The sequence below is a fragment of the Chenopodium quinoa genome, unplaced genomic scaffold, assembly GCF_001683475.1.
Source record: "Chenopodium quinoa cultivar QQ74 unplaced genomic scaffold, ASM168347v1, whole genome shotgun sequence".
Lineage (NCBI taxonomy): Eukaryota > Viridiplantae > Streptophyta > Magnoliopsida > Caryophyllales > Amaranthaceae > Chenopodium > Chenopodium quinoa.
Genome location: NW_018742815.1, coordinates 5,030,136 through 5,046,640, shown reverse-complemented (window position 1 = coordinate 5,046,640; position 16,505 = coordinate 5,030,136). Strand labels below are relative to the sequence as shown.

At 36.0% G+C, this 16,505-nt stretch overlaps 1 long non-coding RNA gene across 1 annotated transcript; it reads right to left on the bottom strand.

Annotated features, from left to right (window-relative positions):
* Positions 1-3,042: 3,042 nt before the first annotated feature.
* Positions 3,043-5,906, bottom strand: LOC110725851. The gene is made up of 2 exons (XR_002512241.1): positions 5,697-5,906; positions 3,043-3,593 (listed from the first exon to the last, which is right to left on the bottom strand). It is a non-coding gene; the product is annotated as an uncharacterized LOC110725851 (long non-coding RNA).
* Positions 5,907-16,505: the final 10,599 nt, after the last annotated feature.

Here is a 16,505-nt window from a genome sequence, read left to right as displayed (position 1 = left end):
AAAAAAAAAAAAAAGAAGAAAGACAAAGTTAAGTCTAAAGGCTCACCGAGGTCTTCAGCAAAGCCTCGTCTTCTTCAGCTGCCCTAGCCGCAGCTTCTTCAGCAACTCTGGAGGACCCTTCTCCACCTTCACAAGCTTCAATAACCCGTGCAACCTCTTCGGCTGTACGGGCAGCTTCAGCTTCTTCTTCCAGCAGCTGAAACAAGGGATCTCTCTTCTTCCACCAAGGCTTCTGCCTCTGATACAGAGCAACAGCCTCAATTTGGAAGTGGGAAGAGTCTAGGTGAACCTTTCGGCGCCTTGGTTCAGTGATAGGGGGAGCCCGATCAGTTACGACTCGTTCTCGGTTGACGCCAAGGCGAGCGTAATCAATGCCGACGTTGGTCTCGTCCCGTTCTGAAAAAGAAAAGGGGAGAAGTCAATTCAGTTAGTTCGGCACATCACAAGAAAGCAAAATGAAAGAAAAGAGATAATTAAAAGGCCTCGGCCCCAGCCGAAGAAGATTACCATCCCTAAACTTTCGGCTGAGGCCGACAGCTGCCAGCATATTCTCTTGGAAAACATAGTGCGTATCGGGGAGCCAAGTCTCCGGGATATGCTGCATTCGGCCGCTGCCTCCCCGGTTCGGCAGCTTGCCGAAGATGTTCTGCTGATTAAGGTTCGGGTCTGGCCCGCTATCTTCGGGAGGACCTAAACTTCCCATATCAGGATCCGGCTCGGCAAGATACCGGGGAGCGCTGAAAACGTAAGGGTGGCTCGGCTCCGTGGGTGCCCTAACCCAAATCCATTGACCTCTCCAGTCCTTGTCTGAAGAGTCATTTGGCCACATGGTCAAGTATTGGGGCCGGGACTCAATCCGATACCACCCAGAACCATGGCTTCCGTGCCCACTCTGAATATTTGGCACTAGCCGATGGAGCTTTCTGAAGCAGTGCAGGTTCGGCACGTATCTGAAGAACTTGCAGACCCATAAGTACGTCATTACCCTTCGGATGCTGGTGGGGGTCAGCTGGCACAGGGAAATGTTGTAATGGATCAGCAAGTCTCGGACGAAAACGTCCAAAGGGAACCTCAGCCCATACTGAAGCTGTCTCGTGTACACCCCCACATACCCCGGGGGTGGACGATGGATTCTATCGGATGCTGAGGGCATTCGGCACCAATATCCATCAGCTTCAAAAATGCCGTAGTGCAACTCAATTTGCTCGGCAAATCGATATTGATCGGCGTTCTCTACCCACCATGAGTAGGGGCGGTTCTTTATCATGGCCGAAGCGACTTCGGCATTCTCCCACTCTGAAAACCCAGGGAGGATATCCCAAAGGACAGCGGGAATTTCATCGTCCCGTCCAGAAGCACTCGGCTCATCCGTTCTCTGAGGAGGAGCCGAAGAAATGGGAGTCGCCCTAACCCCTTCAGCAGGGTCAGACTCTGTCCTTCGTCCATTCCAGGTCCCAATCCTGTCCCTGGGATCGGGGATTAGCCTTGCTCTTCTTGGAGCACGGGCTCCACCTCTAACTCCCCTCACCATTGACGAATTTCGAAGGAAAAAGTCGAAAAAGGGGAAAGAGTGCAAAGTCGAAGAAAGATGAAATAAAATCAAAGGAATTTACCTTGATCTGAAGCAAAAGCCGCCGATTTACGAATTGGTAGTGACAAGTCTCAGCTTCTAAGCTTAATGCTCGGGGAATTTGCGAAGTTTTGATGCGGGCTCTTGAGCGTTCTTGAGAATTCTGGGTTTGTGTTGATGAGTGAGTGGGGAGAGAAGACGCGCCTCTATTTATATCTCCAGAAATGGGAATTCAAGGAGTCTGCGTTTCAATTTCTCTCAAGCACCCCACTAAGTAACCGTTAAACACACGACCTTGCAGTTAAATCGCCCACTACCCATCCAACTTCCGCAATTATCCACATTAACTGTTGTTATCTCATTAATCATGGGTTAATTACGGTTTAAATTCACATTTTTGGATTAACAAATCATTCACTTCCCTCCTTTTCTGATTAAATCAAACCCGACCCGTCATCCTTCCAAATCGGGTCTGGGGGGCAAGTTGTTTGGGTCCAATTTAGTCCAATTGGGCCTGGTCACTGAATGATCCAATTAAAAGCCCAAGGTTAAGGTTCAACTCTCCAAATGTGCTAAAGTCAAAAATCAACATCCTCAAAGCCATGTCAAGGTCAGTCAACGGCCCAATCAGCTTGGCCCAGCCCAACTGACTTCCGGGCCCAATCCGCCTCCTTCATTAGCCAAGGTATAAAAGCCAACAATTTGGTCAATTCTTGGCAAGACAAAAAAGCCTCAAGCAACTAAACTCTTGCACAGCTTTCTCTCTCTAATATACTGACTTAAGCATCGGAGGGGCCTTCCTCGGCGTCCCCCCCGAGGCTAGTTTACGTGTATTTGTTGTGCAGGAAACCCTCGGCTCCTGCGTCGTTCGGACCGAGACCAAGTTCCCTCAAGATAAAAGGATCTTCCGAGATTCGATTGTTTTCATCCGAAACACATGGTATAGATATGATGATCAATTGATCATGATTTGGAGACTTATTTTACGAGGAAAATGAGTTATTGGTGTAGATATGTTGACAATATGTCTAAACCTAGACAAACCAATGTGGGGTACGTCCAATCCACCATTAAAAACGACAATGTGCTCACTATATTGTGATTCCTTTTACGGTCTAGTTTGAGCTATAAATTTCTGGTTTGAATAAATAAATTTTGTTGAATTATCCAATAATAATGAACCCACAAGTCCACAACAACCAAAGAAACTGTGGCCCAATTTAACCAGTTGGGCTAAGTGATCAAAATTGTCATATCCATGTAAATGTTTGCTCCTCCATCTATTTTATCCCCTGGCTACCATCCTTTCTTAAAAATTCACATTACTACCTCCGTTCCTTCAAAATTTTCATAAATAAACTAGACTGTGACTAACTTTTATGATTTATAACTACGATAAAACATAGTTATATTTGAATCATCTCAGGGGGTGTTTGGTATAGAGTTAGTATAGAAAACGGAATGGAAACAAATTAGGAGGGGAAAGGGTAACAATTAGTGTTACCATTACTAGTTGTTTGGTACATCAAAGGAAACGGAAACAATTATCACCATTCCGTTTCCTCTTGTTTGGTATAACAAACGGAAACGAAAAATAAGAATGAATAATACAATATTGTCTATGCTCATATTTTACGGGTAAAAAAAAATAAAAAAATAACCTAGATAAAAAATATTGTCTATGTTACATATTTTACGGTAAAAAAAAAACAATATATATATAAAGCAAAATTGGCACTCATTAATTATCCAAACATTGACTAATTATATGTCCATCATCATATGAATAATCCCAACACATAACTTGTATTGCTCAAGTGTCCGAATTAGTAGAATTCACATCATCTTCTTCATCACTCTCGACAATCAATGGTTGCTTATCAATCTCTTGATCAATACCTTCTATGGCATCAACGAATGACTCACTTACATCTCCGGTAGCTTTGTCTTTTGTGTATATCTCCGCAAGAGTTTCATAGTGAATGAATGGGACTCCAAACAACCCTTTAGCTTTCTTATGAGTCTGCCATATAAGAGAATGCAACAAGTCAAAACATGAAAAGTCATATAAACAATGAGCATGTTAAATTCCTGAAGTATAGGCAAGTCAAATACTGCAGATTGCTTAATTTTACATGTCCCTATATTATCATCACCTCTGAGAAATCAATAGACAAGGAAACAGAAGACAATAATGCAACAAACAATTCAACAATATCGTTTTCTCAGGACCAAGCCTCAGGATTGAACAAAGATATAAAGCTTACTGGAATAAATATTTATTTAAATAAAATAAAATTCCTTTGACTGAGAGCTACTTAACATAGCAAAAAGATATTTTTTGAGCTCCTGCTTTTAAGGTTAACTTCTTGTGCACTTGGATAATAGTTGTAACAGAGAATTGCATATTTAGGAATTAGCTAATTTGTTACCATAAAAGATAAAGAGTAGGAAGTGAAAAAAAAAAAAAGAAAGATGTCTGCTAACTCTAAGCTACTGTTCTGTTACTACCAACTGATTGCCATCTTCAGTCATTTTTTATGCTAGCTGTAGCCTGTAAGCATATAAGGATTAGCTCTTCAATCAGTGTCAAAAATAGGAAATGATGCTAAAGTATCACAATAAGGTTTTAATGAAGTTAAAAAAGGATGTGAACAACTTTACAATATGATAAAATATTGTATCAGGCATTTAAATTTCTAGAGTTCTGTTCACGCCCAAACACTCCAGGTTATAGCAAAGAAAGCACATGCTCAAGGATTTTATCCTGCTTTCCTATATTAGAGCCTATAAATGATCAAGCCAATAAAGCCTCTAAACTCATGTGACATAGACGTGTATTTAACAAAGAACTCAAAAGGACAATTCCAATCAAGTCACTGAGTCAATATCTGAACAAAGGGTGGTAATGGAGGGTAAGAACAAGATACCAGCCACTGTATGACAACTTGCAAACAACTAGGTGATTCATAGAGTTCCGATGATAACAACAGATACAGCTGCAGACTCGCAGTCTCAATAGATACAAGTCATCTCTACAATAGTCTAAGTTGCAACGATAGACATATTAACAGGTCTGATATCAGCTGAAAAAGCTTCTTAATTAAGTATTAGAGGGACAACTAGATAAGCTAAGGAATTAAGCTGGACAAGGTTTCTACTCATTAGTGGAATGGAAGCAGCCTACTATAGAGGGTGCAGACTACATATGAACTCAGGTCATATGAACAGCAGCAGTTCTAAAGAAGAAAAAAATGAACAAAGAGGAATGAAATAATAACCATTGAAATAACTAGTTGTATTTGTTTAAGCTTTTTCTTCCTTATGGAACGCATAAGTCGAGGCATTGTAGAAACCTTGAAAAATCAGTCCAAAAAATGTACAATAGTATCAATATATTACCCATCAAAAACCATTAAAATACAAGAAACAGAGAAAATAAATCGCAATTGAACCCGTTAAACAGCAAAACAATAGCAATCAACAAAGAATGCTCCACATGTGGATAAATTTAAAATATTTCAATACATAGCAGGATTTTTTTATGCCATAGTTCATGCTTTCGATTTCCATCAATAGTACATCATTTGACAAGTTGACAGGGAATAACATAAACCCTCACAATCCTAATCGTATGAGCGAAATTAGTAGTCAATAATTCATAAGCTAAAGCTAACTGGTTAAATAATCTGGGTAAGTAATCAGGCAGTAGCAGAGTATTTCGATTCAAAATATGGGTAAGTAATCTAGTCATGTTGCTCTTATAAGCAAATAAACCAAAATCATGGGAAAAAATTTGGGGGAAAACACATTATAACCAGCAATTATAGGCAAAAATAGCAATATAAACCATCAAATTCAGCAGAAAATCAACAAACAAGAAAAGAAAATGTTAACAAACAAGCAAGTCAATGATGTTATGAAATCGAACTGATGTTGTGAAATCGAAATTGATATCAACGAACAACCCTAGAAATTGATATCATATTAACAATCTATGTACTACAAACAATCTGAGATAAAAAAAAATAATCAAAATACAAACAATCAAACTGAAAATTATACAAATTTCAACACAAATTCAAAATCAAGGGTTTATCTAATAAAAAATTGATAAAAAACAAACCTGTGATGATTAAGATTATTGATTTCTGGAGATTTGAGCTAGGAAATTGATCAAATTGAGCAAAATCTAGAGATTCGATCGATCAAACTTGGGAATTTTTCGGAAAATTATGGAATGAGAGGAGAGAGAAAGAGTAAAAGTTGTGTTTTTTTGGGTTCGAGGAAAGAAACGTGAATTGTTTCCGCAGTTTTTGCAACGAAAACAAATGGGTGGAATGGGTTACCACCAAGTAACGGAATTTGTTACTTTACTCATTAACCAAACATATTCTAACGGAAACGGTAATCTGATTCCGTTTCCACCCCTATAAAAAACCCATACCAAACACCCCCTCAATGTATATTTTATTAATATTCACGTTTTACAATTTTTCAATATTGATAATTAGAGAAAATAATCGTTAAAATAGTATATTAACAAGTGTGATAATAGAATAGTGTTTGGAGGTAGTAATATTTTGATTTGAATTTTATTTTCTCATTTTATTGATCATGGGTTAATATAGATTGATACACCAAAAAGCGCGTGAATATTCCGGGTTATTACCATTGGTAAAGACACCCTTTCTTAGTGTAAGGTTACATAATATGGTAATAGGGGCTAGTTTAACCTTAGAAGTTTATATAGTATTCAGTATTCCATAAAAGAAAGTAGATAAGGTCGAAAATAGTACCTAAAATACCCATGTGATGGTCGTTCATAGGGGCTATAAAATTCAAGGCAAAAAGAAAAAGAATAAGAAAAAATAAATAAATTTCCTAAGAGACCTTCTTTAGATTTTAGAAGGAACAAAAAAATGAACTGCATTCTTCTGGATAAAATCTTAAAGGATTACAAAATCAATTCGATAAAAAGTTGAAGAAATCCCAATTGAATTATCTTCTTCCATTTCTTTTTAATTAACACGTTTCTTTAGTCACGTTTGTTAATACATAATTTCAATTATTAATATACTAGTTTTGTGCCCGTACGATGCCCGTTTGTTTATTGAATTTTAATATAAATTTATAATCCTCGTCAAAAAAAAATTATAATCTATGTTTTTTCTCACGGTTTGCTATCTAGTAGGCATGTAGACTAATAATAACGTTGGTGAAAATGTTTGATTTAATACATTAAAAATAATTAAAATAGCAAAAAATAAACTAAATGTTTAAAGCACGTTGGATTAACCCGAACCCAAAACTTTGGACAAGGGTTGAACATTTCTTAACTCATAACCTAAAGTGACCCAATTTGAGATGACTCATGACCCAACCCTAATTGACAGGTCTCCATTTTATTAGATTGTGAAGTATATAAATTTAACCGATTAGTGTATATTAGAAATGAATGTTTTACGCTTTGAAGTTTGAACTACTTCCTTCGCTCCAAAAAAATATTATGATATAAAAAAAATTAATATGATAATTTTTTAGAATTATAATCTAATAAATTTTTTGAATAAAATTATAATTCAATTTGTACATATTGGTATTTAATTGATAATAAAACTCTAAACTAACAATTTTATCCTAAAAATTCTATCCAAATAGAATTTTTAATTAACTTTTTTATCTTATTAAGTCTATTTAAATCTATCCAACATGGCGCGACACTTTGCGAAAAATTGGAACGACAAGTGTCGCAATCTCGTGACCTGGCTAAAAGTTTAGTTTTATATATTAGTTACTAGTTTTGTACCCCGGCGATGCCCGGGTTGTTTGTTGAATTTTAAGATAAATTTATAGTTCGAGTTAACTCATGACCAGACCTAACAGGTCTATATAGTAATAAAATTTTATTAGATTGTGAAGTATATATGTTATTTTAACCGATTAGTACATATTATAAATGAATGATTTACGCTTTGAACTACTTCATTCGTTCCAAAAAATATTATGATACAAAAAAATAAATTTATATGATAATTTTTTAGAATTATAATCTAATAATTTTTTTGAATAAAATTATAATTCAATTTGTACGTCTGAAATATTGGTATTTTATCGAAAATAAAACTCTAAACCAACAATTTTATCCTAAATTTCTATCTTATGAAGTCTATTTAAATCTATCCAACTTGGGACGACACTTGGCGAAAATTTGGAACGCCAAGTGTCGCTGCCTCGTGACCTGGCTAAAAGTTTAGCTTTATATATTAGTTATATGATATGATATGATTTAACTATCGATAATCAAAAATTATGAAAATAATATTTTGAAAATATATATTGTGATGAATCTAACAAGATCCCATATGACTATATTTTTCATTACGTATAAAGCACAAAATTAGGTCAAATGAGAGTGTGTGAATAGTGCTAAAGGCATATCGTGTCAACTAATAAAAAACAGAGGTATTATATAATTATGAGGATAATTTCACAGCCATGGGTTTCTTTGGATAACACCAAAGATATAAAACTAGTTATACCTAAATACATGATGGTACTAAATCAACAAAAAAAATTGAAATTTAATGAAACCAGCTTAATGATCTAGCTCTCCTAATATACCAATGGAGTAGAGGTAATCAAAGGGCGGGGTGGGCCAACCAAGGCAACAAAAATAGTTTGCATGCTCAGCCAATAAGCTTTGGGGCGAAAAGTGCCCAAACCCTTAAAATAGGCCAAGCCAGGCTAAGCTTTTCAGGCTTTTCGGATCGAGCAAAAAAAGGAAAATTTGTTAAAAATAATCTCAACTTTCACGTATTAGCTTTAAATAATTCCAACTTTAAATTATTATTAAATAATCCCAACTCTGGAGTGCATTCGCTCAAAATATGCCCAAGTAACCGGTAATCTGTAAAAGAGGTATATGTTGACACGTGTCACCGCGTGATTTGCTGAAATGTTAAAAAAAAACTTAGAAAAAAACAGTCATAATTCAAAAACCCCCCACCATCACGGCATCACCTGTAACCACCATCACCTACGTAGCAACTTGCGCACCCACCACCGCATCCCAAAAACACCAGTAGCCACGTGCAATTACCCACGAACCAACAACATCAACTATCGCTGCAGCACTGCCTTCGTCACCACCAAATCGAGGTAGCGAGCAACCTGCGAATTGCAGCAAAATCAATTGAACCTAACCCGCGATTCCGCGGATTGTGGTTGTTGTGTGTTTGTGGACTGGTGCTGGTCGTGGTGAAGCTGGCTGTGTAGAGGGTGATTATGCGTCTTGGTGCCGGAAAGTATGGAGGTTCTAAGAGGGAGCGTTGTTGGTGGTCGTGGGTGAGATTTCGAGGGTTTTAGGGATTCGTGGTGGAGATGGTGGTTTAAGGGAAAGGGGCGGCGGGAAGGGAAACTATCAGCGTGGGGGAGGCCTTCTAGTCGTCGGCTCTTGGGTAGGGAAGACGATTATGGCTGCCGTGGTGGTGGTGATGGGGAAGGTGGTTCGTGAGTGGAGGTTGGCAATTTTTATTTTATTTTTTTTTAAATTTAAGGGTTTTTTTTTCAAATTTTTGTATTTTTTTTTATAAAAAAATTTTCAGCCAATCACATGGCGACACGTGTCACCTTAACCTACTATAGCAAGTTAGTGACAGGTTAGGGCCTGTTTTGAGCGAATACACTATAAAGTTGAAATTATTTAATAATAATCTAAAGTTGGGATTATTTAAAGCGAATACGTGAAAGTTGGGATTTTTTAACAACTTTTCCGCAAAAAAAAAAAAAAAAAAAAAAGCATACATATGCATGCCCCCGCCCCAAAAAAAAATCGAAGTGAGTCGGACCCGACGTTAGGACAAGAATCTGCCCAAAACCCGCCCAAATTCGAATCGAGCTGACTTTAATCGACTCTACCATAGAAGTTGTTATGTTGAACCAAAATTTGATATTAAAATTTACGAAAATTAGTGAGACATAACTTAAATTATTTTCTTCCATTTTTATCCTTCACAAACTATTGGGTGCGGGCACCCGCACCCAAATGTTTGTGTGGGCAAGCCGATTTCCCCTTCAACACAATTGAAACTTCACCATTTATTTCAATTATCAAAGAAAACTAAGATTTTAGGGCTTACAATTCACATAATAACATCATAATGCTTGAATTAGCCAACCAAATTGAAGAAAATGATTTATTTTCTATTGAATCGAAGATGATGATGACGACGAAGACGGAGACGAAGGTGAAGCGTTATGCTTGTTGATGGCCGGTGGTGATGCGATTTCCGGCTGATGGTGACTGGTGGTTGGTGGTGATGCGATATGCGGCTGGTGGTTACGATTTGCCAGTTGATGGTGGCTTGTGGTGGTGCTACAATGTTGGAGGTGGTGGCGAGAGGTTAGGATCGTGGGTTAGGGCGGTGGCTGGTTAGGTGGTGGCTAGTTGAGTATGGCATGAGGTCTAGTGAGGTAATGGCGTGCTTTGTTGGGTCTTGGATGGTATGCTGTGTGAGAACCAAAGAGAAAGGAAAAAAAGGGGAAAAGGGAAAGAGGAAGAGGAGAGAGAAAGAAATAAATATAGTACTCCTTAATTATCATATTAGCCAACAAACAACTCATATCAGCTAACAAATAATTTATATCAGCCATCATATCAAATATATACATACCAGCCATTTAATGTATGATATCAGTCAACACAAGAAACCTTTTAGCCAACAAGAATAATATGTCTGCCAATAAGAGTAAAATATCAACCAACAAAAGGTACTTATCAGCCAAGAGACGGAACACATCAATCAACAAAAGAAGCATATTAGCCAACAAAAGGATGAAATAAGCAAACAAAATGTACAAATAAGTCAACAAAAGGAACATAACAGCCAACAAATGAAACATATCAGCTAACAAAAGGATGAAATCAGCAAACAAAAGTAACAGATAAGCCAACAAAATAAACATATCAGCCAATAAAATAAAACATACAAGCTAACAATTAAATATACATATCAGCCAACAAAATAAATATATCAGCCAACTAAAGAAACATATAAGCCAAATGATGTCTAATATTAGCCAACAAAAGGGGAAAAAAAATTCAGCCAACAAATTAAAGGAATATATTAGCCAACACAAAAATCATATCAGCCAACAAATGAAACATATCAGCAACACATGAAACATATCAGCCAACAAGTAAAATATATTAGCTAAGCCTCCCCACCAAACAGTTCATGCGTCTACCCGTACCCAATACATTCTCTTTATCCTTATAAGTCAACATAAGCAACTAAAATCAATGAGGATCAACTCAAATGAATTATTTACCAAAATAAGATGAAAAATAAATCTAAAATCATTAAATATCAAAATGGTTTTTTTTTTTAATGCATAATCTTTCAAAATAGGACATAACTTTCAAAATATGACATAATATTTTAAAATAGGCAAAGATCAAATTAAACCAATTACATAGAAAAAAATCACATCAAATCAAAGAAGATCAATTTGGATTATTAACTCACATTTCTTTACAGATAAGCTAATTTATTAAGAAGAGGATATTCTAGATTTTTTAGAATGAGCAATTAAAAAGTAATTAATGCCAATGGCCTATTCCCCTATTGAAATGAAATTAAAATATTTTATTTTCCCGCCATCATCCTCCTTACTTTAATATTGTTGATATGTAGAAAAACAAAAAAAATATATTAATTCTAATTTTTGCTTATATGATGATTAATCAATTAACATAATTAGAATTTTAGTTTTAATAATAATTTAAGTTCAACAAAATTAAGTTCATTCGGTAAAAATAAATTATAATATAGTTCATAGTAAAAGGTAGTAACTTCAATAATCAAATGTAATAAAGAATCGACTTTTTAACCATGTACCTCTGAGTTTTAACTTAAAAAAATATTTCAATTTCACCATATAACCTTCAGTTTTATAAAATGTCACAACATGCCATTAGTGACTAACGGATGTTAACACCATTAGTCATTAAGGCTAATAATGACACGTGAAAACATATAATTGGTTTCCTTTTAAATTATTTAATTAATTATCAAAAAATTAAAAAAAAAACCCAACAACCCTCGTCCCCCAACTACTCATTAATGACCAGATGCCTCGTTCTAGCACAGAATTCGACCAAAACCCCCGACAACGCTCTTCCCCTTCCCTTGAACCACCATGCATGCACCCTAAAAACCCCCCATTTCCCTAAAAAAAACCCTCCTCTAACCACCGGCTGACGCCTAAACCCCCTTTCGCACACCAGCGAACCGAATTTGCCCCTCCCGATGCCATCTCCACCCCACTGAACCACCATGTACACTGAAACCCTAAAACCAAAATCTAGGGTTACAATTTTGGTGTCTTAGGGTTTCGGAGGTGCTGGTTTTCGAAAGTTTGGGCAGCGACGACAAGGTTTTAGGGTGAAGGTTGGGGTTTTCAAGTAAGGTGGAAAGGTGGGGAGGAGTTTTTTGGGTCAAGGCGCGGAGGGAGAAGGGAATTCGACTAAGGTGGTGGTGGAGGAATTCGGCTAAGGTAGTGGCTGGGTTTTCGGCTAAGGTGGTAGCTTGGGGTGGTGTTTCGCCCTGGAGAGGGGGGATGGTCGTCGATCAGGGCTGGCTAGCTGGGGGTCAGGGCTAGCTAGCGGTGGCTAAGTTGGTGGTGTTTTTGTTTTATATAATAATTTTCTCTAAATTTAATTAATTAAATAAAGGAAAAATTGCCCAGAATAATCCGACTTTTGCCTCGTCCTCCCAAAATAATCCCACCTTTCGATTATTTTTTAATAATCCAACCTTTAATACTAATCTGCTTTAAATGATCCCACCGGTCATTTAAATTGTTATACCAAGTTAAATGACATGTGTCCACAGCTGATTGGTTTAAAAAATAAAAATAAAAAAAAAATATTTATTTTTGTAAAAGACAAAATAAAAAACATTATACTTAATTAATTAAAAAAGTAAAAAATTAACTAATCACCCCCACTAGCCCAGTCATCTTCTACGGCCGCCCAGTCGCCAACTACACCACCGTCCACCAGTCCGACCCCGTGCCTTGCCCTCGGCGTTGGAGATCCGTGCCGACCACAAACCCCCTCCCCCTTGAATCGTCGAATCCCCTTCACTTGAACCACCAACAAGCCTAAAAAAACCCTTCGTTCCCCGTCGCGATCCCGACCTCCCTCCCCTTTCCCCGCCAATTTCTGGCCCTTCACACTCCCCTATCCCTTTTTCAGTCCTACCCCCTTCCCCACGATCGATTTCGACCCCATCTCCTTCACAATCCTTCATTTCGATAATGGATGTGGTGGTTTAATTAGAGGCGACGAAATGGGGTTGGCTAACGGCCGGTTTGGTACGATATTCTGGCACGGCGGGGCTGTGGTTTGGGCGTGGCGGTGATGTGGTGGGCGCACCAAGGATGCGGTCTGGGATGGCCGGACAATGGTGGTGCAGGGAGGTGGTTGTGGCTGGTTGTGGTTTAAATTTTTAATTACTGTTTTTAAAAACTATTCTGATTATTAAAGTTATGCAACTAATGTTAATTAGAAATTATATTTTTTTTAAATAAAATTTAAATTTAAAGTTATTTTTTGACCAATCACGTTGTGACACGTGTAAATTAAAATTAAATTTTAAAAATTTACCTACTCGACCGGTATTAGGTCACTTGGGACCATTTAAAGAGGATTAGTATCAAAGGTCGGATTATTAAAAAATAATCAAAAGGTGGGATTATTTTAGCGGATAAGGCAAAGGTCGAATTATTCTAGGCAATTATTCCTTAAATAAATAATATTAATCAGAACTAATTCAAAGTTGTCATGTGGCACAATTAACGTTAAGGACTAACTGAGTTAACGAAAAGGGCATGTAGTGTTATTTTTGTGAAGCTGAAGGTTGTATGGTGAATTTGAAATTTTTTTGGTGGTATATGGTGAATTAAGGTAAAAAAAACTCAGGGGTAGTATATGGTGAAAAAGCCGAATAAAGAACTAGTAAAAATATGATTTAATCGGTAAAAATTATTTAAACTCAATAAACATGATACTGGTATAAGTTTAGCGAGAATAAGTTAATAGAAGAACAATGGTGCCTAATATAATATATAAATTTAGTATTCCTTTGGCTGAGTTTAATAAAAGAACATATAACTACTCTTTACACGTCGAGACGAAGCTAACAAGACTCGTATGACGTTGCTTAATTATTTTGTATAGTTGTAGTTTATCAAACTTTTATGAATTTCAGCCGGAAAAAACAAATGTCAAACTTGTTACATGAAGGGAGCATTTTTCTAGATATTTATACTCCATGAACTTTTCCATCATTGGTTTTCTTTCCCAATTAATAAACACGATTAAATTGAAAATAATAAATATTTTTCACTTCTATTTGGGGCCTGTTTACATTTACTGAATTGAGCTAAATTGAGTTGAACTGAACTGATTGGAGCTGAGCTGAACTGAACTGAACTAAACTAAGCTGAAATGAATATTTTATGAGAGAGGGAAATTAGGAGCTGAACTGAACTGAATTGAATTGAAATTAAGCTGAAGTGAACATGCCCTTGGTTTTTTTTCGTGAATGTTAAGTTCACAAATACTCTATTAAAGTACGCTAGGTCTTAAGACCCATCAATTTCAGAAATGTAATTTGATTTGGTGTTGATCTTTACCTCCTTTTGCGAACTTAGGGCCTGTTCTAATAGACTGAAATCAACTGAACTGAACTGAAATGAATATTTTATAAGAGAAAGAAATAAGGAGTTGAGTTGAACTAAATTGGGCTGAACTGAACTGAATTGAGCTGAACTGAACTGAAAATAAACTTATGAGAACATACCCTTAGGTCGCATTGGTTCGCGGATTACAAATAAATTATGGGTATGGAGTGATAGATTTTAAATAATAAGTCCTTGTTTGAGTTCTTTTTACCCTAATTATATACAATTTCAAACAAATCAAAGCTTTAATCAAGCAAGGATCAATAGTTTAATTTGTTAATTAACACCGATACAAATTTTTCTTCAAATATAGTTCTTCTCCCCTTAATATCTTGGGAAAAAACTTGCAATAATACAAGATATCAAATTGCTGACCAAGATAGAATAAATTCTTCGTACATGTTTAACAAATACAATTTTTTTCCTTTGAAGAATACAATGTTTGTTCTTGTGTATTGTTAATGTACCATCACTACAAGAAAAAAACAACTAATAACCAACGAATATTCCAAGGGTCAAGCTAAGGATTTGTTCACATTTATTGAATTGAGCTGAACTGAATTGATTGGAGCTGAACAATATTTTATGAGAGAGAGAAACTAGGAGTTGAACTAAACTAAATTAATTGGAGTTGAACTGAACTGATTGCAGCTGAACTAAACTGAGTTGAATTGAATTGAAATTAAGTAAATGTGATTAGGCCCTAAACGTTGGTAATTTTTGGGCATACTGACAGTTTACATTTACTAAAGTGTTGTTAGAAATCATCATTTGTGAAAAAAAAAACCATTAATTACAATAAACATGTAATGTAGTTCAATTGCTTCAACATGATGTGAAATTAAGAGACTTAGAGCCTGTTCATATTTACTTAATTTCAGTTCATTTCAGTTCATTTCAGTTCATTTCAGCTCCAATCAGTTCAGTTCAGCTTCAATCAGTTCAGTACAATTCAGTTCAATTCAGCTCCTAATTTCCCTCTCTCATAAAATATTCATTTCACCTCAATTCAGTTCAGTTCAGCTCCAATCAGTTTAGTTCAGTTCAGCTCCAATCAGTTAAGTTAAGTTTAGCTCATTTCAATAAATGTGAACAGGCCCTTAATACATTTATCTTACGTGTTAGTAGAAATCAACATTTGAATCTAATATCATTTTCAAATAAAATAACATGATGTATAATACACAATACACATATCGCTCATAACCCTCGCTCATTGTTAGGGTTATTCAAAATCCAATCCAAATTGAAAATTCGTATTAGGTATGTAAATCCAAAGTGAAGTGGATCAACATCTTTCCAATAAGGCCTTTGGTCCTCATCAATTTTGAATTTAAGTGTCAAAGTTGAACAAATGTAACAAAAAATTATTTTTAGATTGAATTTGATAATAATTTATTGATTATATATAGTTTGAACTTTCCATTTAAATTAACAAAGTGTAACATTTTAACTTTTATTAGATAGTTTTTATAATATTTTTTTATTAGGTAGTTTCTCACAAAATCTAAGTTTTATTAAGTAGTTTCTAACACAAAAATTCCTTTTTTAAAAAATCTTTTATACCGCTAATATGATTATATTAGTCTCCAATTTAAATAACTTTAATTTGATTGGTCTTGGACAGGGTAATTAACTTTCCTAGATAATGCTATTTTCCTAGATAATGCTCTCATTGCTCGGCTTGGCCTTTACTTTCTCTACAAATAGATGGTTCTTGGTTCAAAGATTCTCAACAAGTTGGAATGGGATGGTGCTTGGATAATGATGACCCACTGGATGATCGGATCAATGGTGGTAGTAACTACGGGGTTTGCTCCTCTCCTTTACATGCGGAGGCGTTGGCCTGCTTGTATGGGCTTCAATGGGCTTTTGATTGAGGGTTTCTGTTTCTTACGGTTTTTACTGATTCTTACAATATTGTCACCTTGCTTCGTGGGGAGGGGTTAGGTAACATCGCTTATAAATGGCTTATTCGAAGAATTTTTCAACTTAGTTCGCGCTTCCGGATTTGTAGTATTCATAAGGCGGATCGTCAGCGCGTCTACAGAGCTCAACAAATTGCAGGAGAAGAGCGGTTCACTCTATTTGTTTTAGTATTAATATGTAATAGTTTGTATCCTTTGTCAAAAAAAAATATATAAAAAAAAAAAAATCTGAAGCATACACCTAGCTAGTCAAT